At 48.6% G+C, this 25,000-nt stretch overlaps 1 protein-coding gene across 1 annotated transcript in view; it reads right to left on the minus strand.

Annotated features, from left to right (window-relative positions):
- eya (eya transcriptional coactivator and phosphatase 2) overlaps positions 1-25,000 on the minus strand; it is a 271,419-nt gene that overhangs the window by 207,378 nt on the left and 39,041 nt on the right. The window contains exon 2 of the mRNA XM_071692443.1: positions 1,453-1,497. The gene's annotated coding sequence lies outside the window, so the exon portion shown is untranslated. The remainder of the gene's footprint in view (positions 1-1,452; positions 1,498-25,000) is intronic.

The following is a 25,000-nucleotide window of genomic DNA, read 5'->3' on the forward strand; positions in this document are numbered from 1 at the left end:
GGGGGGGTGGTGGCTGCTGCCTCTTCCTTCTTGTTCTACAGACGAGAAAAATAAGCGGCAGAACTGGACGACGTCGCAGGATTCCGTACGAGGTGTGTGTTGCCCAAGAGAAGATCACGGGAGGGGCACTGAGTAGGGTTCCGGATCATTCGTATGGGCTCGGATTATCCTGTGTGGAGGAGGGACAGACGAGGGAAGTGAAGAGCTCAGTACTTATACAGTAAACACTTCAGAGCGGGGGACGCGTTGGCGGGTCATCACGAACAACATCGCAATATATATATATATATATATATATATATATATATATATATATATATATATATATATATATATAAATGTGTGTGTGTGTGTGTGTGTGTGTGTGTGTGTGTGTGTGTTTCCAGGCCCCGCTTGCTAGAGGTTACGTGGCGTGTCAAAAGTCACCAATGGCGAGGTTGTGTCATCGGGAGTTCCAGTCTCATCCGAGAACTTCTCATTCCGAGGGAGTCGTCATTTCCCTGCTACGGGAGGTAGCGCACCCTTGGGCTGCAGGAGCCTTCAGAAAACGAGTCCTGGGTAAAACCCGGAGTCTCTCACATGGGGTAACACAATGTTATCCCTCGTATGTATTGAGACTCACTTCTGGTCCTCCTATTTTCGAAGTTCCTTGAGTCTCTCGTGGTGAGTCTCTCGCAGTTAGTCTCTCGTAGTGAGTCTCGCAATGAGTCTCTCGTAATGAGTCTCTCAACGTCTCTCCAGCAGGAGAGGTAAGTCCTGCCCCACCGACCTCCCCTTTCCCTTGGCCTTCCCCCCGTAGCTTCCCTCTCTCTTCCCACCCCCGTCATCAAGGCGGGTCTTCCTCCTTCCTCCTGCCCTGTCAACAGTGGTGTTCCTCAAGGCTCTCTCCTCCCGCCCATCCTCTTTCCTCTAACCACATTTTTGGTCGTCATTCGTCAGCCTCCTGGGCCAGTTCACCCTCACGCTCGCGATGCCACGCTACCCCAACACCACACCACACACACACCTCAGAGGGACATCCCTCACTCTGATTGCCACACTTGACACTTTCTCTTCTCTTGATTCGCATCTGTGCGGCGTCTCTGACTGGGCAGGTAGACACGCGCTTACATTCAGCAGTGTTGAAATACTATTTCTATCTCCACCTCCTTCCAACTCGTTTTCTATATCTCCACCTCCTTCCAACTCGTTTTCTATATCTCCACCTCCTTCTAACTCGTTTTCTATATCTCCACCTCCTTCTAACTCGTTTTCGATAACATGAGGAACATGTTGGGTCTAACCACATCCTCGACTCTATACTGGACACCAAAACATACCAAACATGAAAGAGAGAGAGAGAGAGAGAGAGAGAGAGAGAGAGAGAGAGAGAGAGAGAGAGAGAGAGAGAGAGAGAGATGTAAGAAAAATTCATATCTTTCTAAATTTAAACGAAAACATGAATGTACTCACCAGAGACGACCCTCACAGACGCGGCCACGCGCGCACGCACGCACTCTGTCAGGAGTAGACACACTCAGCGTTAGGTTAGGTTAGTACGTGTGTGTTTGTGTTTGTGTGTGTGTGTGTGTGTGTGTGTGTGTGTGTGTGTGTGTGTGTGTGTGTGTGTGTGTGCGTTTGTGTGCTTTTGTGTGTGTGTGTGTGTGTGTGTGTGTGTGTCATGCAGGAGAGGATGAAACGACTTGTGAGACAAAACGACAGGAAAATATAAGTCTGTTTTTTGTTGGACGTTTCCTCTAGTGTCGATGTGTTTACACCAAATAGAATCTACGTACATCATTAACATACAATCTACGTATGTAAACAGAAGATATCTGCAACCAGCAGCAAGCACTCGAAACGTTTGGCAAAAATGTCGCAATCGGTACTCGTGAATACATACTCTCTCTCTCTCTCTCTCTCTCTCTCTCTCTCTCTCTCTCTCTCTCTCTCTCTCTCTCTCTCTTCATTTTACTGTAGACAGCGCAGCCTTTAGAAAGATTCTGTGTGTGTGTGTGTATATATATATATATATATATATATATATATATATATATATATATATATATATATATATATATATATATATATATATATATATATTTCATAGAATTCGCTATTTCACGCATTAGCGAAGTAGCGTTAATAAAAGAGGACTGAGCCTTGGAGGGAATATCCACACTTGGCCCCCTTCTCTATTCCTTCTTTTGGAAAGTTAAAAACGAGAGGGGAGGATTTCCAGCCTTATATTGCCCCTTTTCTCTAGAGAAAACCTCCTGAAAACTGATACATAAATACATACATACATAGACACGTGCGCATGAAGATACAAACACCCCCTCCATCCCCTCCCCCATGTCAACACAAGCAAGGGGGAGGAGGGAGTTGGAGGGCGGGGAGGGAGTGGGGTTTGGGGGGGGGCTTCGTAAGGCTTCCAGTACAGTCAAGGTGTTCACCTTGGTCGCAGATCCCAGTAACATAATATATTGCCACGGTTGCAGGTCTTCATGGACAATCACCACACGTGAGAGGCATTATCATTCCCTTTTCTTCTGGGAATCATCTCATATCCTGGGGTGGGTGGGGTGGAGGTGTTCCATTTGGAGTCACGTGACCCCCCCCCCCCCCTTGAGAGGTCGCAAAACTAACCTGGTTCATCTAGGGTGGGGCGCTGAGGGAGGGAGGGGATATTTCGTGGTGTCGAACTGCAACAAGGGGACGAGGGATCTCTCCGGCGAGAGGATATGACGGTGGCGGGGTGGTGGTGGTCTTGTCCACCACCACCCAGCTGAATATACCCACTCACGCCCGTGTGTGTGTGTGTGTGTGTGTGTGTGTGTGTGTGTGTGTGTGTATCTGTGCTCGCATACCACAACAGGTTCAAACAGGTCACATTCCTCATGCTGTCAACTACCCCGCCTGGGGAGAGCGGCTGACTCCCCACTCCACCCCCACACAGCCGTCGCCAGGCCCCGCCCCGCTACTCGGCCCCTGGGTGTCAGTTTACCTTCAAAATATTGGCCGGCTGAAGAGGTGGTCCATAATTGTCGGGCGAGGCAGGAATAACAAATTAGAGTGGTCTTTAAATAATAACATCTCGTTCATAACCGAGGCGGGAAGGGGAGAGAGAGAGAGAGAGAGAGAGAGAGAGAGAGAGAGGGGGGGGGGGAACTGAGTGTCTCATTCTTTATATCATGAATGGATATAACAAACAGGTTACAGTACAGTATAATGAAGATGTTATAGTGAGAGTATGATAGAAAAAAAAATCTTTTCATATATATCGTCTAGTTATACACATGGAGGCAGCATTTCAGTGGCAGTCTGTGTGAAGGGCACATATCTAGGGGGTAGGTGGAGGAGGAGGAGGAGGAGGCCAGTACAGTGGGTACAGTACATGGGACATGGGAGGGTGACAGGTGGGCCAGAGTGGGGGACCAGGAGCCCAAAAGTGGGACCATCTCACATCAGAGGGTGAGGGAGGAAGGTCCAGGATACATGAAATACATGATACATAGTTACAGGAGAGCGAGTAATGCTCACAGCAGCATAGGTAAGAACATCTGTGTAATACAGAGCAAGATTAAGTTGTCATACATAAATACAGACCATCTTGTTAACACTGGAACTACAGTGTATACACAAAAATATTACAAATACAGTGAGGTGTGTGTGTGTGTGTGTGTGTGTGTGTGTGTGTGTGTGTGTGTGTTTGCAACATGATACAATGAAGGTGATGATAGTGACACAGTGAAGGTGACGATAGTGACAGTATGTTGAGGGTGATCATAGTGACAGTATGATGACGGTGGGGATAGTGAGAGTATGATGGTGACTATGGTCATAATATGGTGAAGGTGGGGGTACTGAGGTGTGTGTGTGTGTGTGTGTGTGTGTGTGTGTGTGTGTGTGTGTGTGTGTGTGTGTGTGTGTGTGTGTGTTATAAACCTCTAACAACACCAAAATGAGAATCAACACTGATCATAACAAACAAAATCTCTTTGAAACTTAAAAAGACGCCACAGGCCGGGCATCGAACCCAAGGGGCGACCGATATCATCCTCCGCTGTACAGGGAGTCGTGGAGGATGACACGGTCGCAGTCTTGACCTCATAAGGACGGTCTCAAGAGAAACACCGCCAGTGATGAACAACTTGAGGAGGTTGTTTAAAATGTTGTAAGTGTGCCAACACTGACAACAACCACAACATCATCATCAGCAGCAGGTACGTCAACACTAACAACAACATCAACAGCAGAAGCTGCTGTAACAACATTGACAACAACATCAGAATAATAGTATAATGACAGAAGAAACATTATAGGAAGAAGAAGAAGAAGAAGAAGAAGAAGAAGAAGAAGAAGAAGAAGAAGAGGAGGAGGAGGAGGAGGAGGAGGAGGAGGAGGAGGAGGAGGAGGGGTAACAAAGCGAGACGTGACAAAGAAGGATTAATAAGTTCTGCAGCTGTCAGTGTTGCTGCCGTCTGAAGAGTGACACCTGACTTCCGGTACGTCAACTCCATCACCAGGTACGACGACTACCTGACGACCTACATGAGGTACGATAACTCCATCACCAGGCACGATGACATACGTAGTTACGATAATCTCATTATTTGGCACGACGACCGTCGAAGGTAAGATAACTTCATTATCAGGTACGACGGTCAACGATGTACGATAACTCCTTTGCCAAGTACGGCACCAGAGGCCGCGAGGCTCGGGTCCACACAACAGTGGAGGATGATATGGACGCTCCGCAGCTCTGGTTTTCGAAATACGCAAACATTCCACCTGGGGAAGGTCTTGGAGGTTCTCGTAAACTGAATGACTTTCATTAACGTAAAAAATAATTTTTCTTTAACCTAAAGTTCCCTTTGGCATACCATTAGTGTTTACATTTGCAAAAGGTGTGACTCAGAACTTGTCTAGTCTCCCTTACAACACCTCCATGCCAGGTACCACCTACCTCCCCTTAGAAGCCCTTCCTGTCACTTCCTCCCCTCACATCCGCTCATAATCTACCCCTCACACAACCCCTTCTCACCTCCCCCTCACAACGTCTTCAGACCTACAACATTCCTCACACATTCATGGGATGTTATGACCGTTATTTATATTCATGGGATGTCAAGACCTTTGTTTATTCTTTCTCAGTATTGTAGACATGTTGTAGACATGTTGTGTTTCTCTGTTTCTGTCCAATTACACCTCACCACTTCCTACAACATCTGCCTTGCAACATGTAAGACTTTACAACCCTCATACACAACATTCCCCCTTACAACCCATCATGAGTCCCCCCCCCCCTAGCATACCACTCCTTTCACAACTTCCTTAGTACAACTTGCATCTTACAACCACACCACCACAACATCTTACAACCTCACCATTACAACATCTTCCCTCCCTAACAAAGCACCTCACAACCCCCTCATGCCCCCCACCCCCCCACCCAACACCATTCCACAACCCCTCCTTCAAATCTTTGTCTTAAGGAGAGGATAATTAGGCCCTTAAGAAAGGTCACGGCGACTGACACAAGCTGACCTCTGACCCCTCCAAATGACCTCTGACCCGCTCCAGATGAGTACACTTACGCGTCTCCTTCCTGTCTTTATATCCATGTCTATCTCTCGTTATCCTTGCTCTGTACATGAATCTCCTCATGCATAAATGGTATGTATGTTTCCTCATGTCATTAGCGTACGCTAATGACCTCATATATGAGGTTAAAGTTAACATTATCTCCTTCGAATGGTACAATAATTTACAGAGATTGGACAATAATTTCGTTGGCTTATTTCGCTTTGGTGTAATTCCTATAATCGTATGATGATAACTAAATGAAATTAGGTAATTATTTCAGACGTACTTAAGTTTAGCATTTCCCGGTTAAGGTCATTTGCATACGGAGGAATAGTTTCTGGTCAGAAGTGATATATGGGGAGCGGGAGTCTGCCAGACGGGAGTGTATTTTCTGTATTCGTGTCGGAGTCAGACATTAAGACGTGTAAACAAAGAGTGAAGAAGTAAAGGTAAGGATCAACGATATGAGACCAGTATGACTTGATTCTTTGTGTGTGTGTGTGTGTGGGGGGGGGGGGGGGGGTGTTGATTACACATTCGTAATGACCCGATGAGGACGACGGTACGACCCTTGAGTATGGCTGTACGATCCCTGAGGGAGAAGGCAAATGTCTTCACGAAGAAAAGGGAGGGAGGGGGGAAGAAGACAGCTTGGGAAAGGCACAAGTAGGGGAAAGGGGCAGGGGTGGGGAGAGCCAGCCTGAAAAAGTCACGGCAGGGGTCGTCGCAGTAGGGAGAGGTCACAGCAAGTGAGAGGTCACAGTATGGGAGGTCACAGTAGGGAAGGTCACAGTATGGGAAGTTATAGTAAGGGAGGTCACAGTATGGGAAGCTATAGTAAGGGAGGTCACAGTATGGGAAGCTATAGTAAGGGAGGTCACAGTATGGGAAGTTATAGTAAGGGAGGTCACAGTATGGAAAGTTATAGTAAGGGAGGTCACACTATGGGAGGTCACAGTATGGGAAGTTACAGTAAGGGAGGTCACAGAGGGAGGGGTTGGTCTTCAGCGGTGTTTATGTGTCTGTGTTCTCCTGTGGCCTTGAAGACCGAGAGAGACGGAGAGGTAAACACGGGTAACAACGACAACAACCCAGTGCTCTGCTGGGCAACGTCCAGGGGTGATGTGGCCAAGGGTGAGGTGCAGAGGGAGGTGCAGGACTATGATCAGAAGGTGAGGTGAGGTATGGGAAGTGGGAGGGTGAGGAAAGGCTTTCCAGAAAGTCCCGCGGTGCTGGTGTAAGTGAAGAAAGTGAGGCAGCTGCCCCGTCGGAGAAATGCGAGGCTGGCGGATCTCGTGGAGCGTCTGAAGGAGGGAGAGGTGAGCCGAGTTCCTGAGCCAGTGGGTGGTTGCTGCGTGTTTTTTTCTGTGCTCTGGCGGGCAAGGGCAAGGCCGTAGGTTTTTCAATTACAGCCACTTCTCGCGACGGGTGATGGCGATGTCCCACGTGAGGGATTGAGCATCGCTCAACCCCACCAAAAAGTACCTGTCAGACGTCACATGATCTGCTGCTACTGACGAAGTGGTGCCCGCAAAGGCCCCATGATTCTGAACTCACATGACTGAGACTGCCGGGTCTGCGTGTGGTCTGAGGCAAGTCAACTGATTGACTGACTACCTCCAGTGATGCCTGGCTGTTTATGAGGCAGCGAGGTCGAGACAGTGTGCGAAGCTCACTGGAGGTCAAGAGATCTGGTTGGGATCACGTGTCGTGGCTGCCCCAGCTGCTTTCGAGGCGGCCAGGTGTGGCGGCAGGTCGACGAAGCCGGATGCGTTCAGAGGTTACTCTAAACGGACGGGTTGTCTTGGCGAACGATGTACTTCTGCAGGTCACAGTAGAAGAGGTCACAGTAGGGACGGCTATGGCAAGGGGTTACGGCAGGGACACACAAAAATGGGGAGGTTACATTAAGGAATATCACAAAAGGAGAGGTCACAGTTGGGAGAGGGGAATTTACAGCAGATGTGGGGTGCCTGGGCATGGAAGGTCATAGCACGGGAGGTCACAGGAGGAAACGTCTCCCTGAGGGGGAGGTGACAGCCAGTGGAAGTCAGTGAGGATTGGAGCATCAAAATCTTAGTTTCAGACGACCAATCGTTGAGATGTACACAGACACAGCACTTCACTGAGAGTGTGGGTGAAGGGCACGTATGTACGGGTAGGTGGAGGAGGAGGCCAGTATGGTGGGTACAGTACATGGACACAGGAAGGTGACCTAATGGCATGGTCAGCGCTGACAAAGAGGAGGAAAATATAGCCAAAGGAGAGAAGTATGAAGGGGGGGGGGAGGAGGAGGAGGAGGGAGGAATGTTTGAATTTAACCAAGGGAGGTCACAGCAGGAGTTGGAGGGAGGGGGGTTGGGGAAGAGGAGGAGAGTCGGGGGAGGGGGGTTAGGTGAGAGGGGTCACGAGGGGAGGAGTCAGATGGTGGTGGTGGGGGAGGGGGAGGGGTGGGGGGTTGTTCACGAGGGAAGGGTCAGGTGGGAGGGGTCACGAAGCCCCAGCTGAACTAATGTCTCATGTTTGTGTTCCATTAGTGGGGGTCGGATGGTCGCCACACTAACACAGGGGGACCAAGTGGTGTGTGTGTGTGTGTGTGTGTGTGTGTGTGTGTGTGTGTGTGTGTGTGTGTGTGTGTGTGTCCGGCCACTCAGGACCCGCGCCAGGTGCCTCCTGCCCCTGCCCTGAGGACCTGGGGGTTCCTCCTCCTCCTCCTGCAGGGGAGGGCAGTGGAGGACGTCTTGAGGAAGATGACTGAGGGTTCTAGGAAGTCCAGGAAGTGAAATGAGGCGAAGAAAAGTAGTGTATGTTTACGTCGACGTCTCCCCTCCCTACGCTGCCTTGTGCGTACGCCCCGCTACCCCTCACCTGCGAGGCGTACCACAGGGCGCAACCACGGGAACCACGTGCTCTCTGACCCCCGTGTCTGAACGCCTGACGGAGGTGCCTGCTGTAGGGAGGGTGGTATGCATGCGATCACGACTCAGCTTCTGGTGTGGTCGCTGACACCAGCTCTCTCTCTCTCTCTCTCTCTCTCTCTCTCTCTCTCTCTCTCTCTCTCTCTCTCTCTCTCTCTCTCTCTCTCTCTCTCTCTCATGTTTCCCCTCACCTCACAGAAGGAACCTTGACGACCTTTAAATACCGGACCACCGCCGTCCACGTCACAATCACCAACCAAATCAACACCGCATTCATGCGCGTCGCTCTCGCTTCCAGCCCTGTCCCAGCCCCCTTACTGCCTCACTAGGCCTGTCCATTCTCCATGGACTCAAAACACTTGGACTCCCTACGCCTGAACCGAAGATCCTCACCCACAACTTTCATTCTTGCCACACTCACCCACGTCTGCCCGGCCTGGTCTTCCTCCCTAGCCACCACACATCAGGGCGACTGGAAAAGGTGCAGATGACTGCATGTGTCCCTCTTACACCACCTGCCAAGAGGCGCTCAACACACTGCCCTCCCGCCGACCCTCTCTGCCACCATCACCTCCTGCCACCACCAGAGATCCCTCTTCCCTAGGGTTGCAGTTCGGCACCACAAAACCACATCGAACCCATCCTACCATCTCGTAAAGACCGCTACAAGAACAGTCCCATCCCAACCACTGTGGATATCAACAACATTTAGTAGATTACCTGCTGAATGTTCCCTCGCTATGTTAGTCTTCTGTGTACATCCTTTGTTTAATTTCAGCTTTTTGACACAAGTAATTCAACAGAGCATAAGACATAATCATCATTATCTTTATCATTATCATTATCATTATTATCATTATTATTATTATTATTTATTATTATTATTATTATCATTATTATTATTATCATTATTATTATCATTATTATTATTATTATTATTATTATTATTATTATTATTATTGCTATCATTATTATTACTATTTTTAATATCATTATCAAAGCTGAAAGCGAAGGGTCAGGTCTCGAGATGGCAGAGGTGAGGAGGTCAGACTCCATCTTCCTCAGGGGTAAGAGGTCATCACGACCCATCAGCTGGAGGTCAGTACACTAAATCTAAACGTGTAGTGAACTTGTTGTGTTCCAGGTGTTGCGTAACCCACCCTAGGTTGTGGCTGGAGGGAGGCAGCCCGTGTGGGCCTCGAACCCCATGTCCTCTGGTATGCAGTGCCACGGAGACATCACTTCTCGTTCCAGTGAAAACGTTCCCAACGTGGAATAAAGTCGTTCTCCGCAAAACTTTGTAAATGAAATATGAAACAGCTAGAGAGAGAGAGAGAGAGAGAGAGAGAGAGAGAGAGAGAGAGAGAGAGAGAGAGAGAGAGAGAGAGAGAGAGAGAAGCACACATATGTGAGTGTGTGAGTGTGTGTGGGGGGGGTTGTCCAATCTACCAACACCCACGTTTTTGCCCCGAGCAGATCTTCCCAGTGTCTACTGTGTGTGTGTGTGTGTGTGTGTATGTGTGTGTGTGTGTGTGTGTGTGTGTGTGTGTGTGTGTGTGTATGTGTGTGTGTGTGTGTGTGTGTGTGTGTGTGTGTGTGTGTGTGTGTGTGTGTGTGTGTGTTCCGCCATCCCGGGAGCCTTGGTGCTTGTGAACATCTCGGAGGCAAAAACCTGCCGGGGTCCAGATGTCCATATGTGCGTTAAAGACAGATAGAAGACTGGCGGCTCCCACCCCTGCTGCAGCGACGTCGACGGCTGGGGGAGGAGGAGGAGGAGGGACGAGCAGTGTGTGTGTGTGGTGATGGTGGTGACGGAGACACAGTTAACCACGCAGGACGCCGCCACTCGCTACGGTCACTCGTCCTTGTCTCACACGATGAAAATTCCCGCGTCTTCCCCGGGGTGAGGGTCGTCTGGTCGTCGTCGGTTCCTCCCTCCATGCTGGCACCACCTCCGACCTCACACCGAGTGAGTGGTCGGCGCCGCGAACTGCCCTCCTCCGTGACATGGACGTGTGTGGTAGCGCATTGGAATAAACAAATGTGGTGTTTAGAAATCGCCTGTAGATATAAGGTGATTCACCACGAAGGGGGGGAAACGCAAACGCGGATGACCCCTGAGCGATGATTGGCATCTTGAGCGATAACGGAGATGATTATCCTCTGTATCGCTGAAGATGAGGAGTATCGCCTGAGCGCTCGCTCGAGGGGGTCTTCACCATTCCGGTTTCCTTATGGCTATACCACCACCACACACCACCACCACACCCCCCACCACCACCACCACCACCACCACATCACCACCACACCACACCACCACCACACCCCCACCACCACCACCACCACCACTACCACACCATCCCCATCACCAAACCACCCCCAGCACACCACCACCACCACACCACCCCCATCACCACATCACCACACCACCACCACACCATCCCCACCACCACACCACCCCCAGCACACCACCACCCCCACCACCACCCCCACTACCACACCACCACCACACCACCACCACCAGCATATCCTGAATCACGTTTTCCTTTGTGATGCGTACGACAAATGGATCGCCGACTCGCTGGCCGCCACACCGGACGCAAACACTGCGTCCGTCTGCGACGCACGGACGCACAGGTTACCCTCCCTGCGAGGCAACGGTAAGGCTCCACCAGTAATGAACAAACAAGAACAACAGAAATCTACTAAAGCGGAACTATAACTCCGCCATCTCCAGTTATAACTCCACCATCTCCAGTTATAACCAGATGTATATGCTTTTGTTGACCTCCCCACACACCCCCACACACACGGTTCCGGGTACACACACACACACACACACACACACACACACACACACACACACACACACATGGGCCACTTGCAGTGACCCAGGAAGCAGCAGCAGCAGGTCACAAGGAGCAGTTCCGTAAGCTAGCAGCTGTGTTGGCCCAGCCTAGCTCCTCCCGCCTCCCAGTCCTTAACACAGGAGGCCAAGCATAACATCGTCATTGGGAATGACGGAGTGGGATGGGTTCGAACCCCGCGCCTAAACTACTTTCGAGGCTTGGGGGTATAACAGGCGCTCGCATGGGTTCCACAGCAGGGTGGTCAACAAAGCCAAGAAGCTCCCACACGAATTGCAGCGGGTTCGAATCCCGCTGTCGGAGAATTTGTAGGTGTGTGAGAGTATGCGTCTTGCCCATCCTCTCTCCGTCCATACAGATCAGGAACGACTGTCCTCCAGAAGATAACCTCATAATAGACCATGAGGTCTTCTGTTACCCGGCTCTCCCGTGCGCTTTCCACGTCGCGAAATGTATCCATCCGGATATACGAAGGAAACACTTCACAAACACCAAGTTGAACCAACAACAACAAACTAACCCCCATCCTGAACATACATACAAGATAAAGAAAAAATCTTAGATCCATAACACTATACATGATCACCATCCACCACCACACCAACCACCATCATCATCAATACCACTTCTTCTACCACCACCACAACCACAACCACAACCACAGCTACTCGCCACAGCCACAGCCGCACCAGTAGCCACACCGGGGGAGGGGGGGGGGTGACCACTGACCACCGAGAGACATGAGCGAGGCGGTGTGAACGACGGGCCAAGCCCGGCGGGCGGAGGTGGGCAGCAGACCAGGAGAGGCGGACACTTGCGTTCACCTCTACTAGGTCTACTCTCTCTCTCTCTCTCTCTCTCTCTCTCTCATCTCAGTGAACTACAGATCGTCGACCCGTCACACACACACACACACACACATGCGTCACGAGGAGCGTCACACGTGACGCTGAAACTGAGGGTCCTGCAGCTGATTCCTCAAAGGCGTTGTTCAGCGGTCATGTGACCAGCGTAGCCTGTGTGTGTGTGTGTGTGTGTCAGGGGGTCGAGGAGGCGCAACATTTGGTCCGTCGCTGAGATCGTCGGCGACAGCGGAGTCCGTCGCTCGCTCGGTCAATCGCTCCGAATTAACACCTGTAACATGACCCCCCCAGCCCCCTGACCTGACCTGACCTCTCGAGGAGGTGTCAGCACAGGAACCTTCTGCCAATCCCGGGAAATATCAGGCCAGGTCGGATCCCACACTCACCCCCCCCCCTCCCGCCCAAGTCCTTTAATTGGGTCATGCCAGGGAGGGTGTTGGGCTGGGTCGCGGAAACGGGGAGGTCGGCGGGACGATACATCACACGTCCCGCGATTCGCGATCGGTCGCGATGTCTGCGATCGGGGGGGAGAGGGGGTGGGGGGTGTGGAGAAGTCGGGGTGTGGCGTGGCTGGGTGGCGTGGACCCCAGGAGACCAAAGGAGGGGCGGGGGTAGGGGGTGTGTGACCTGACTCGGCCCTGGGGTGAGGTAATGATCAGGTTCTGGGGGGTGACTCACGACCCACAAGTGTGGGATAACCAGCGTTCATCCTGGGTGTGTGTGTGTGTGTGTGTGTGTGTGTGTGTGTGTGTGTGTGTGTGATTTATCAGTAAGTACCCATAAAAAAAATGGGTGAGGTCGTCCACTCATGGGACCTCGTATGTCTCTCACATGCCACCCTCACCTTCCCAACCTTCAAGTATGTTTCCACCACTGGCTACATCCTCACTTGGTGTGTTCTACTCGTCCACCAGTCTGTCCCTGTAGAAGCCTTTCCTCATGTCTTAATAGTCTTCACGTCTTTACCTCCCTCTTCCCTCGCCAGTCGAGGTCTTCCTCCTCTTTCCCCCCATCTCTAACAACTCTTCCCCATACGACATGGTGAAATACACCGAGGGACACGACAGTTGTAGTGCTGTCCTCCGCCTTTGTCCTGTTTCTCTTGCAGAGAGTGTGCCAGTGCACCGTCTCCCTCGCCTCGCTGTGGCTTGGCTCCTTTTCATCAGGTTTGGTCTCCGTTGTCATCCTTTGGACCTTCTCCAGCACATCTATTTCCTGCTGAAAGCTGGGTGGCCACATTCACACCGCACACACTCGTTTCAGGTTTACTATATTGTACCTTTACTATGACCATCTCTTTGTACATAAACGCAATGACTCTCTGGTGACGTAGCGGGTATTATCCGTTCCTAGTGATACGTTCCATACGAGAAGATATCTTGTCTTCCTCTACAAAACGCGAGTCGCCTCTTGGCCTCCTTCCGCTCTTCCTTCCCTCCACCACTTTGCATTCTATCTGGTTCATTTGTTTACGAGAGCTTCAGACTCTTCGTATAGGTGTTCAGAGACCTTTCCAACATCATCTGCGAGCATCTTGGGGTGTGCGATTCGAGTCAATTCCGTCCGTCAACATCAGTATGGGAGCCCGGACTGAGCCCTGTGGCACGCCGCGGCCACCTTTGGCCAATCGAAGAACGCATGTCTGAGTGTGTATCATCTGGTCACCTTCCGTGCGGGTAATTCTCGATCCCCTGTGTGTGTGTGTGTGTGTGTGTGTGTGTGTGTGTGTGTGTGTGTCTGTGTGTGTGTGTGTGTGTGTGTTCAACTGAACAACGTGTCTGTAAATGAGGACCTTTGTTCTGGGTTAGGTTCATTATGATACACGATCATTCTTCTCGTAAAATATAAAGCGAAAAGAAAAGAGTATGTACCAGGGTCCACACACACACACACACACACACACACGTACATCTTCTTCACACTTGTCCAAACAGTTTCGCTGACATGATAAAAATATGTTGATGGATATTATCCTTGACATTTTAAAGTTTTTCTTTTATCCTGAGAACATCATCATTTACTCACAAATAAACAAACAATGCCCGGGTGATATGCTGGATTATAACGGACATATTCGCAGATAATTGTCACGCGAGATAATGGAGGGTTAATGGAAAGTGTGTCCATTTAACAGCAATCATGAGCTCCCGCTTCATTGTGGAGTTTGTGGAGTTGCGAGTGCAAGATGCGGGCTGAGTGCAGGGGACCATGGGGCGGAAAGGACCGAGCCCAGATGAATGTAGATATGCGATCAGTTTACATGAGACAAGCCACGAGGCTAGTCTCAGGGAGAAGACGGGGATCTGAAATGAGCTAAAGCTTGAGCTGTGGTGAGATGAGGTCGGTGGGGTTGAGATGAGCTGTGGTGAACTCCGGTTGCACTGGGCTGAGCTGAGTTTGACATGAGTTACGGTTGAGCTGGACTGAGCCAGGCTGAGCTTGGGGTGAACCCGACTGAGCTGGGATGGGCTGAATTTGGTTGAGTTCGGATGAGCTCAGCAAGGCTGTACTCAGCTGGCACGAATTAAGCTCACGTGGTTTCATAAACAGCTACAGTGATATACTGACATGATCATGTCATGCTTCCCACCGTTCACCCAACACCGTGGTGTTGTGGTTACCATGATTCACGCACGCCCGGGTTCGAATTCTGGGCACGGAAGTCGGTCCACAGCCAACTCCAGCCGTTCGTCCTCCCCTAGGGGCTAGGCCTATAAACAGGCACCAAGTTTAAGATGGTGTGTGTGTGTGTGTGTGTGTGTGTGTGTGTGTGTGTGTGTGTGTGTGTGTGTGTGTGTGTGTGTGTGTGTGTGCGTCTTAATACCAAGAAGTAAAGATAGGGTACATATATACAAGGTTAAGAGGCTGGGCAACACGAGTGTAAAACTCTCTTTGTACAACACACAAATAATAATCATAAGTCCTTACAAACATAAACATACTTAAATGGACACATAAACTTGCGTTTATAAGCGTGCACACACACAAACAAACAAACAAATAAACAACAGACAACGTCTAATTACATCTCCATAGGAAGGTAGACCGGTAGATGACGCTGATCTACTGACCAATCTACCTGACGACTGTAGGCTGTAAGGTGCTGTGGAAAAGACAACCAGAAAGCAAGTGGATGACTTCCAGCAGAGAAGATCCTTAAATGAGACGCGACGTGTTTTCAGGAAACGGAACTCAAATGTACTGAACCTATATTTCTACAAGAGTGGGAGCTCTCCTTTACGTGAGATTGGACAGGGCTGCAGATGGGACCATGGGAGTTAATGTGGGCCACAGGGTGGGTCAGGGAGCGAAGGTTCTACTGGCTCTGAGGAATCTGAGGAAAGAGATTTCACCGTCTCTCAGTACTAAGACAGGAATGTTTGATGGTATAGAAGTCTCGACGGTGCTATATGGTTGTGAGTCTAGGACCCATAATGGAAAGGAACGAAGGGGGGAGGATGTGTTGGCGATGAAAAGCCTGAGAACCATGTGTGATTTAAGGAAGGCTGATCATGTAAAGAATGACAGTGTAAAAGGAGAGATGTGGTTATGAGCGAAGCATGATTGACAAGAGCTGAACAGGTTGCTTTGAAAAGGTTTGGACACATGGAGAGGATGAGTGAAGAGAGACTGACTCTGAGGATACGCGTGTCAGAAGTGGAGGCTGCAAGGGGGAGGTGTAAGACCGAATAGGAGACAAGAGGAGGGAATGAAAAATACTTTTGAGTTATCGGGACATGAACATGCAGGAGGGCGCAAGGCCTGCCTGGGATAGAACGAGTTAGAGGCATGAGGTAAACAGGGGGCGACGTCCTATCAACGGGCTGAACCTCTATCCATGGAAAGCAAGAATGAGGCTCCTCCATTCTTGTACAGCGAGACCAAGGTTCCTCAGTATTTGTAAAGCGAAACCAAGGTTCCTCTCACCCTTATAAAGCGAGACCCAAGGTTCCTCTCACCCTTATAAAGCGAGACCCAAGGTTCCTCTCACCCTTATAAAGCGAGACCCAAGGTTCCTCTCACCCTTATAAAGCGAGACCAGAGGTTCCTCTCACCCTTATAAAGCGAGACCAGAGGTTCCTCTCACCCTTATAAAGCGAGACCCAACCCTTATAAAGCGAGACCCAAGGTTCCTCTCACCCTTATAAAGCGAGACCCAAGGTTCCTCTCACCCTTATAAAGCGAGACCAGAGGTTCCTCTCACCCTTATAAAGCGAGACCAGAGGTTCCTCTCACCCTTATAAAGCGAGACCCAAAGTTCCTCTCACCCTTATAAAGCGAGACCAGAGGTTCCTCCATCCTTCTGGTGCAAGACCAAGGTTCCTCCACCGCTACACCTGTGGCCGGCCTGGTAAATAAACACAGTTAATGGCACGTCACGGATTAGGCCAAACTCCACTTATAAAAAAAACGGAATTACCATTGAAATCTTTGGTTCCCTGACGTCCGTAGCTAATGCCTTGTGGTGTGGCCAGCTCGGTTACTTACTTGTATCTCCTCTGTTACTTACTTATCTTAACTCTGTTGCTTTCTTATCTTTATTCTGTTACTTACTTATCTTTACTCTGTTGCTTACTGATCTTTACTCTGTTGCTTACTTATCTTTACTCTGTTGCTTACTTATCTTTACTGTTGCTTACTTATCTTTACTCTGCTGCTTACCTATCTTTACTGTTGCTTAATTATCTTTACTCTGCTGCTTTCTTATACCTTCACTGTAGCTTACTTATATTCCCTTTGTTACTTAAGTCCCAACTTTGTTACTTACTAATCTTAATTATCTTATTTACTTATCTTCTCTCTGTTGCAGGGTCATCTCCCCTCTGTTACTTTCATATCTCCCCTCTGTTACCTCCTTATCTCCCCACTGTTACGTCCATATCCCCCCTCTGTTACCTCCCACTGTTACCTCCTTATCTCCCCACTGTTACCTCCTTATCTCCCCTCTGTTAACTCCCTCTGTTACCTCCTTATCTCCCCACTGTTACCTCCTTATCTCCCTTCCCTCACTTACGTTCCCTGTTTGTCTCCCACTCCTGTTTCCGTTTCCCACAAAGTTCTCCGTTCCTGTCTGTCTGTATCTTTCTCCTGTATTGTCTTATTATCATCGTCTGGTCCACCTCCCGTCTTTTGAGTTCTTGGCTTTTGGAGTCAGTCTGCGGACAACCTAACCACGGTCTTAACTCTCCCCCCCCCCCCCCCTGGAGTACCCTCTCTCTCTCTCTCTCTCTCTCTCTCTCTCTCTCTCTCTCTCTCTCTCTCTCTCTCTCTCTCTCTCTCTCTCACCGGGGGTGGGGGATCGTAATCTTTGCTGAAGGTGGGATCAGGAGAGAGAGAGAGAGAGAGAGAGAGAGAGAGAGAGAGAGAGAGAGAGAGAGAGAGAGAGAGAGAGAGAGAGAGAGATCAAGGATGTCTGAAATCGTGGTGGTGTTGGTGATGTTGGAGATGGTGGTGTTGGAGGGTCTTGGTGATGGTGGTGGTGGTGTCGGCAGATGGTATCTCTCAAGTGGGTGTGGCGGGCGGTCGGGCGGGCGGGCAGCTGGTGCACTGACACGCAGGGCACCAGCTGTGTCCAGCCTCCAGGGGTCGCGCTATTAAGAGGAGGAGGAGGAGGAGGGAAAGAGGGGAGAGGGAGGGGGATGGAAGGAGGGGAAGGGGAGGCAGGGGGCAAAAGGTGCACTTGGGGAGAGGGAGGTGTGTGTGTGGGGGGGGGGGAGGTTGTCGTAGTGGCCTCCGTCGTGACGCATCAATGGTCGCCTTGATGTGAGGCGCGTCGGCAAAAGGTACGAATTTATGGCTATTCTTGGAGCGTGATCACTCGAGTGTTGCAGCTGTTGCACCGGGGGGAGGAGGAGGGTTGAAGTGTGGGGTGTAGAGTGAGGAAGTGAGAGGAGGAGGAGGAGGAGGAGGAGGGGTGAGGAGGGGGTGGGGAGAGAGAGAGAGAGGTGCGTGTGTGATGAGATCACAAGTGCAGTGGTGGATGACACTGACGCACAAGATGCGACAACAACAACACATGATCGCCACCCCTCGCGGGGGGGGGGGGTGATCATTCATCGCTACGGTCACCCTCGCTCAGCAAGACTCAGGAAGCGTAACTGAGACTCAGCAAGACTCGGTGAAAAATCGAGTGAGACTCAATACGAGTCAGGAAGAAGACTCAGGAAATGTCAATAAGGTTCAGTAAGGCTACTAAGGAAGTCTCAGTAAGGCCCAGTAAGGCTTGACGAGACTCATTAAGACCTTAATGATAAGAGTCCATAAGACCGCAAACCACCATCACGACCATCATCAGCAACGACCTGCTACGTCACACGAAGGTCATTACTTCCAGAGACGACACCTCTCCCATCCACGACCCCTCCTCCCATTCCCTCCCTTCCTTAACACACCCCATCTGTATCCCATCCCTGCACCCATCCCCCTGATCCCTAATAAAATCCCTCATACCTTCCCCCTCCCTCCCTCCCTCCCTCCCTTAACGTCTCCCGGCAGGTTCATAGGGCGGCGCCCTCAGGAGCCTGTGAGACGGTCTTCTGAGAACCACTTCTCTGCCGCCGACGTGACCCCTCCATCAAATGTGGTCCTGCAGGAGGGAGGTTACGGCGAAGACCTCCCTCCCTCACTCCCTCCTTCCCTTCCTCACACTCGTCCCGCGTCTTCCAGCGAACGTCTGTCTCCTCGTGTCTCCTTCTTGACACCCTGTAACCCTTGTGGTAGCGGCGCACAGCCGCAGGTACGGGTACCAGGTCGGTACCAGGCAGGTGTACGCCCACCGAGAACCGTGCACACGGTACGCGGCGCTGGTCTCAGGCACGCGCTGCGTATGTCGGGTGAATGATGAATAGGAATGAATTTTCTGTTAATGGATGTCGGGAAATATATATATGTCTATTTACCTACCCATCTAGGACGCCAAGCATAAATATAAAAGAACCTCTGGCCTAAAAAACGGACACGTTACCGGACGTCTACCAGAAACCTAACCGGATACCAGTTACCGGACATCTAACTAAGTTCACCGGTATTCCCACCACCGTAACGGACACTCACGGTCACCTCTGTTATCCGGCACACGGGTGAGAGGCACTCAAGGTCACAAGATGGTGGTGTAAACAGAAGGGAGTACCTCACGAGGGTGTACCTCACTCTGAGGTACACTGCAACCCATGGAAGGGCTCCAAGAGAGGTCAATGGATACTAAAGGACGTCGGAAGGGGTAAACTTAAACTGCAGCGCGACTGAAGGGGTATACGTATACTACATCACGTTAGGAAGGGGTAAACCTATACTGTTGCATGTCAGAAGCTGTTGCAGTAAACCTGCAACACGTCAGAACAGATAAATGATAACTATAAATGTACTAGAATGGGTAAACCAGATGATGAGGATTCTGTCAGAAGGGGTAAATGTAAACCAGATGAAGAGGATTCTCCCAGAAGGGGTAAATGTAAACCAGATGAAGAGGATTCTCCCAGAAGGGGTAAATGTAAACCGGATGACCAGGATTATGTCAGAAGGGGTAAATGTAAACCAATAATAGCAGATCACACAGGGGGTTTACGTCCATAAGGGGCACTGCATCACCAGGACAACAGATGAGGAATTAGAGGAACATTAGTTCCTTAACTGGCGTGACGACGCTTGGGCCATGACCAGCCAGGGAGGGAGGGGCACAACACCTGCTGCTCCTGCACCTCTCCCTCCCTCCCCACCGTGCACATTTTACCCTCCCCACCGTGCACATGTTACCCTCCCCACCGTGCACGTGTTACCTTCCCCACCGTGCACATGTTACCCTCCCCACCGTGCACATGTTATCCTCCCCACCGTGCACATTTTACCCTCCCCACCGTGCACATGTTACCCTCCCCACCGTGCACGTGTTACCTTCCCCACCGTGCACATGTTACCCTCCCCACCGTGCACATGTTACCCTCCCCACCGTGCACATGTTACCCTCCCCACCGTGCACATGTTACCCTCCCCACCGTGCACGTGTTACCTTCCCCACCGTGCACATGTTACCCTCCCCACCGTGCACATGTTACCCTCCCCACCGTGCACATGTTACCTTCCCCACCGTGCACATGTTACCCTCCCCACCGTGCACATGTTACCCTCCCCACCGTGCACATGTTACCTTCCCCACCGTGCACATGTTACCCTCCCCACCGTGCACATGTTACCCTCCCCGTGGGTAAAACTACCTACGTCATGTCCTAGCCAATCTACCTGCCCAGTACATGAACAAGGTAAGCCATGCCTCGCCCTGTTCATGTACTGGACAAACGAAGGCATGAAAAATAAATTACGGAAACTCACAAACACAGAAATCATCTTCACCTCACATTTTGCCTCGAAGGTCCCAATTGTCAGTGAGAAAATCCAGCTGGCAGACAGACTGGATCATCATAACCCACACTGTGGTGTATCCCTAGTGGGGGGAGGCCGGTGGTAAGGCGCGACTGTGTGATGGTTTCACGGTACCTGCTCGTGACGGTCCACTGCGTAAACTAAACATCACCTTAGGATCTCCACTGTGGAGGGGAAAAAAAACGATCTCTTTGGAGGGAAAAAAATGATCTCCACTGTGGAGGGGAAAAAAAACGATCTCCTCTTTGGAGGGAAAAAAATGATCTCCACTGTGGAGAAAATAAAACGATCTCCACTGTGGAGAAAAAAACCGATCTCCACTGTGGAGAAAATAAAAACGATTTCCACTGTGGAGAAAAAAACGATTTCCACTGTGGAGGAAATAAAAACGATCTCCACTGTGGAGAAAAAAAAAAAAACTAGCCCCATTACCACACACATCTCCCTTTACCTTGGTCGTGGTTCAAGATAACCCCAGACACTGGGTGATACCCTGAGCGAGCGTTGTTTTCAAGGCATGACGCTGACGACTTCGCGTCGCTCCCTGGCCAGATAAATGGCTCCCCTCCGTCAGGCTGTGCGAGAGATGTGGGGCGCTTACGAGACGGAGTGACGAACGACTCCTGAAGGGGTTACGAGACTGAGTGACGAACTCCTGAAGGAGAGAAAGAATACTTCCCACGTATTCCCTGCGTGTCGTAGGAAGGCGACTAAAAGGGAAGGGAGCGGGGGGCTTGAAATCCTCCCCTCTCGGTTTTTTTTTTAATTTTCCAAAAGAAGGACAGAGAAGGGGGCCAGGTGAGGATATTCCCACAAAGGCCCAGTCCTCTGTTCCTAACGCTACCTCGCTAATGTGGAAGATGGCGAATAGTATGAAAGAAAGAAATATATATAAACCATTCCGCCAATATGTACCGGGGATCGAACCGGGTGCCATATGATTGGTCAGGGGTGTACTCTGGTTTCGGTACATTATACACGACAGATAGAGAGGGGGATGTGAGTAAATTACTCCGTTGCTCCTATGTTCTCGATGTTGCACACACACACACACGATGTAAACCGTATTCCAGGACCAGAACATTCTAATCATGAATTAATCGATTGTAAGCTTTAATAAAACCTATCAGTCTAGTTAATTAATCAATCGTAAGCTTTGACAAAATTGATCAGTCTAGTTAATTAATCAGTCGTAAGCTTTGACAAAATTGATCAGTCTAGTTAATTAATCAGTCGTAAGCTTTGACAAAATTGATCAGTCTAGTTAATTAATCAATCGTAAGCTTTGACAAAATTGATCAGTCTAGTTAATTAATCAATTGTAAGCTTTGACAAAATTGATCAGTCTAGTTAATTAATCAGTCGTAAGCTGACAAAATTGATCAGTCTAGTTAATTAATCAGTCGTAAGCTTTAATAAAACCGATCAGTCTAGTTAATTAATCAGTCGTAAGCTTTGACAAAATTGATCAGTCTAGTTAATTAATCAGTCGTAAGCTTTAATAAAACCGATCAGTCTAGTTAATTAATCAGTCGTAAGCTTTAATAAAACCGATCAGTCTAGTTAATTAATCAGTCGTAAGCTTTGACAAAATTGACCAGTCTAGTTAATTAATCAGTCGTAAGCTTTAATAAAACCGATCAGTCTAGTTAATTAATCAGTCGTAAGCTTTGACAAAATTGATCAGTCTAGTTAATTAATCAGTCGTAAGCTTTAATAAAACCGATCAGTCTCGTAAAAAAAAAATTTCCATTGAAAAGGTTTTCTATATTCAATTTTCTATCTTATGTAATTTTCCTCGTTATAAAGAACATGTTTTACGTGTGCATAAGTTCTCTGTTGAGTTGATATATTTTCTAATAGATTCTTTTTTTTTATGTTGTACAATAAATTCTACGTATGTATGAATTCTTTTTAAGTTGTTACACTTTCTATCATTTTGTGCGTTGTATAACCTCATCCACCCGAGCAAAAATTCTCAGTTAAGTACTTATAATTTACATCATATTTCTTCGTGTGTCTCCCATGTCATCTGTGTTGGTCCTTTATCGTTAGGTCCGTCTTAGTAACAAGATGGGTTCCTCGGGAGCCACTCGGGCCCACCTTGTACCCACTTAGGCCCACCTTGTACCCACTTAGGCCCACCTTGTACCACTTTGGCCCACCTTGTACTCACTTAAGCCCACCTTGTACCCACTTAAGCCCACCTTGTACCCACTCGGGACCATCTTGTACCCACTCGGGTCCAGCTTGTGTCCACCTTGTACCTACCTGGGCCAACCCTGTACTCACTTAAGCCCACCTTGTACCCACCTGGGCCCACCTTGTACCCACCAGGGCCCATCTTGTACCCACTTGGGCCCATCTTGCACCCACTTGGGCCCATCTTGTACCCAGTGCTCGCTCTAAACACCTTCCTCCAACCCTGAAATTACTACGATGTTTTGTGTGTGTTTATTCTTACCAGGAAACATGTTCAAAGTAAGGCGAACTGATCAAAAAAAATATATATACATGCAGACGAATTTATATTTCTGATCTGAAAATATGTTCAGACGGGAATTTTTGGTCGGGAATATATGTTCACACGGGAATTTTTGTCGGGAATATATTATATACTTGGCGAGCCAATTTCTGAGTAAATTGAGGTTAGAAAATGTAAAACATGTGTTCCTGGAGGATTCTGTGGATGTCTTTTTTTTTTTCCTGGTGGATTTTATGGGTTGAATAAATTTCTTTAAAACTTTTAAGTTAGCGATGTAGTCTCAGAGATATTTTACGTCTTTATCTCCAAAGAATATTTCGTTAAAATTATAAATTCACGATTTTTTTTTAAAGTACATTTTCAGAGGAATTTTTTTCATGATTTTTAAACTGTTGCCACAAGATTTCTTCTTTTTTTTTTTTTTTGGTCGCCATAATAATGACGTGGATGATGATGATGGAGTGAGTCATGATGGAGATGAACAGAGGAGCTGGGACAACAGAAGGGAATGAGGAAATGAAACATAGGAAGGAAAAAATGAAGTATACATTCATACTCTTTTCAGCCAGAATATATATATATATATATATATATATATATATATATATATATATATATATATATATATATATATATATATATATCAACTGTATATGAACTGACTTATATTTCTCTCTTGTGTCTCCCCTGATGATGTGATTATTACACGAAAGTGCACTTGGGAACTTTTCGTGTTTCATTTTCCCCGTGGACTCATAGGAATATATATATATATATATATATATATATATATATATATATATATATATATATATATATATATATATATATATATTCAGATGTTTTTTTATCAAAGAATAGATTGCGAGGGAATTCTTTCCAATGAAATATATTTTTCCTGATTTTTCTCTTTGATGTACAGTTTCTAGGGAGGGGGATCGGATATCCTTCTAAACGACTTATTCCCAGGAATGTCGTCACACACCTGAGAGTGGATCAACTTTTATAAGTTTTCTCCTGTTATCAAAACAGTTGATGTCAGCCACTCACAAACCGACGCACATCTACGGTCCAGGCACACCACCACCACCACCACAACAACAACAACAACAACAGATAAACATACATAAAGCAAGAACTAAAACACAGGAGCCTCCTTCCCTCTCCCTGGTCCACCTTTTCCACCCCCTATGCCTCCCTTTTCCTCCCTCTGTGCCCCCCATTCCCTCTCCCAAATCCCCTCTTTTCCACTCCCTATTCTCCCTTTCTCTCTCCCTAGTCTCCCCCCCCCCCATTCCCACTCACAGCCCCCCCCCCTTTTCCTTCTCCCTTGTCTCTCTACCCCTCCCCACCTCCCTACCCCCCTCCCCTAGCCCTTTCCCTCGACCCCACTCCTCTCCCTCTCCCTGGCCCCAGCGTCACCAGAACCCGTCATTATTGGAACGTAACCCGAGCCTCAGCGACTGGAGCGCCCTTCCCTCCTCTTATTTACTCTAATTACCAAGCCTCCAGCCCCGCTTACTCCCTTACTCCCGGGGTTTTCGCCCGAGCTGCCGATTTAATTTCGGGATTATTAAGGAGGCTCGGCAATTTGTTATTATTTTTACCCCCTAACTGAGGTACAATATTAAGTTTACGACTGATGTCATCCGATGCAGCTATGTACTTTAGAAAAAAAAATGTTTTTTTACATTTAGATTTTCTTTTAATATGATACATTTATGTTTTTCTGGGGAGGATTTTTTCCCCTTTATCATAAATTCATTACACGTTTGATGAATCGAAAGGTAATTTCTGTAACTACGCATCAAATCAGTTTTCTCTCACAGAGGCATTACCTTAAATACGTAAATAAACTCAAAATGCGAAAACGATTATTGAAGAGGAAAACAGGTCAAGAGATGGAGTAAAGTTTCAATTTTT

Source organism: Panulirus ornatus, chromosome 4 (assembly GCF_036320965.1).
Source record: "Panulirus ornatus isolate Po-2019 chromosome 4, ASM3632096v1, whole genome shotgun sequence".
Taxonomy (NCBI): domain Eukaryota; kingdom Metazoa; phylum Arthropoda; class Malacostraca; order Decapoda; family Palinuridae; genus Panulirus; species Panulirus ornatus.